The sequence below is a fragment of the Arachis stenosperma genome, chromosome 4, assembly GCF_014773155.1.
Source record: "Arachis stenosperma cultivar V10309 chromosome 4, arast.V10309.gnm1.PFL2, whole genome shotgun sequence".
Taxonomy (NCBI): domain Eukaryota; kingdom Viridiplantae; phylum Streptophyta; class Magnoliopsida; order Fabales; family Fabaceae; genus Arachis; species Arachis stenosperma.
The window spans coordinates 11,206,750-11,209,306 of NC_080380.1; positions in this window are offsets into that span (position 1 = coordinate 11,206,750).

Sequence of the window (2,557 nt, forward strand, 5' to 3'; positions counted from 1 at the left end):
CATGTTGAAATAAGTCTTAGGGATAACATCTTCATCAACAGCTACAATAGTGGTTCGATGAAGAAAAACCAATTTGAATTCATGAGAAGTTGCTCTATAACTACCATAATTTGACACAACAGTAAAGTATGCCATTCTATAAACTTGACCCTCAACTATATGATCCCTAAACCTATTAAGGAGTGGTTTTTTAACTGTAGCTTGAATTTTTCCACACTAGAAATTCAACAAAAGAACAAAATCAGATTATTGAAACACATAATTTAAAGTTGAAAATTTAAAAATAAGTAACACCATATTTAAAAGAGAAGCTAATAGGGGCTAACATGCTCATCAAGGAGAATCATCTCCATTGAGTTAGGAACCTCATGGTTACCAAAAGAGGGTACAATCCAAAGCCTTAGAACCCTAACTTTTAGCCTCCAAACCTCTCTAGGAGGATGCATCTTAGAAATCATATCAAATAGAGGAGGCATTGCAGTAAAAAGAAAGGAGATAAATAGAGTTGATGAAATAGATCAAAATATAAACAGAAAAATTCTAAAATAGATAGAGCTTAGGAGGAAATAGAACAGAGCAGAATGTTTGTGCATTGAATGTGGTCCACCAACAATCTTTTTATAGAAAAAAACCAACATACAAGCTCACATTTTTGAATTCAAATTGAGGATAAAAATGGAGGAAAAACAAAATATGAGTCCATATGCATCTCCATTCAATGGCATAGAGACAACTAATCATAGGAGCAAAACCTGAACCAACACAAAAAAAGGAAAAACAAGTAAAACTTTCAAGAAATCAAGAAATAGGGACCAAAAAATGATATATCACACCATACCTACTACAGTGTACCTACATGTCATTACACCATAGGGAAGGCAATCATCAACTACCCCAAACAATGATTCTACTCATGGCAATGAGAGTTGGTAAATGTCTTAGGTAGGGATACATTGGAAACAGCAAATCAATGGAAAAAGAAAGTATAGATAAACATCAATAAAAATCCGTCAATCACATCAACATTCAGGAAATGAGTGAGATTGAAACCTTATACCTTGATACTGATTCCCAAATTTCCAATGAAGAATATATAGTACAACCTTATTATGTGTGCAGAAGACATTTTCATGGGAAGACCAGCTGCTGGATAGATTTTTCTTTGGATAAAGAGATGTGATAGTTAGATAAACAATACCATGAAGCTATTTTAGTCACAAAAGGCCATTCTTTTCTCAATGAACTTCTTAAGTTCAGGACAAAGAGCTGTATGTCCATCCAACAGCTGATATCTAAAATAATCTTTTCACAAACACCAAAAAAATATAATGCAATTCAGTTGAACTTAAAAAATAAATAAATGCAGGCTATACATCAATTTCTATCAAGACCTGAACAGGACAGAATGGAATTCGGAATGCAAAACTTGAATGGGAGTGGTAAAAGCATATTCCTTTATCAAATAAGCACAAGAATTCATGACAATCAGCTCTACTTCTATGCAACAGGCGAAATATACAGCACTCTTTGCATAACCAATAAAAAATTCAAATGCAAGTGAATTGACTAACAAAAGGTTTTTTTCAAAATGCAAATAAATTATCAAGAAGCTATCAACCAATTGGTATCAATCACATCACCACTCATCAACTATACTACCTAGAAGAGAATTCCCTAGTAACACAAACAATGGAGCGAAGCCATCTGATTGTGAGAAAACCACTTCCTTCTTATCAATCACATCACCACTGACCAAATAGATAGAAACCCCATACCTTGATAGGGATACACACATTTTCAGTGAAGAATGTATGGCAGAACATCATTTTTCGTGAAGAACAGATCTTCAAGGGAAGATAACCTAATCAACGTATAGGTATTTGGAGAAGGGAATTCTTAATTAGCCAAAAAATTCTTTTATACAAACAATAAAAAATAGGATGAAATTGACTTAAAATCAAATCAAAATATATAAAGAAACAACTAGTAAGCTATACATAAATTCTTGTCAATCACATCACTACCAATAGAACAGATTAGGTACAAAATCCATTCCCTCATCATGATTCACATAGCCCACATGCAACCACCAATCCACTTGATCTAAAGTTAATAGATTTGTTGAATATACACAAAATTAAAAAATAAAAATAGATTCATGAAATTTTAATATTCCATTTAATGGATCTACTCTCAATATAATTATGAGAGTGCTTCATAAAATTTGAAATCAAAGATAAATAACAGAACATGATTCCGAATAGAAAAAATAGTATAAAAACTTAATGGATTTGTTGATTATACACAAAGTAAAAAATTAAAAATAGATTCATCAGTTTTCAATATAAGATTTAATGGGTCTACTTTGGATATAATTAAATAAAGCACACAAATACATGACAATTAGCTCTACTTGTATGAAAGAGATGAAATATACAATGCTTTTTTGCATAACAAATAAAGAATTAAAATGCAACTGACTTGACTAACAAAGGTTTCATCAATATAATTATTTAAGTTCTTCATAAAATTTTACATCAAACATAAATAAGAGAAT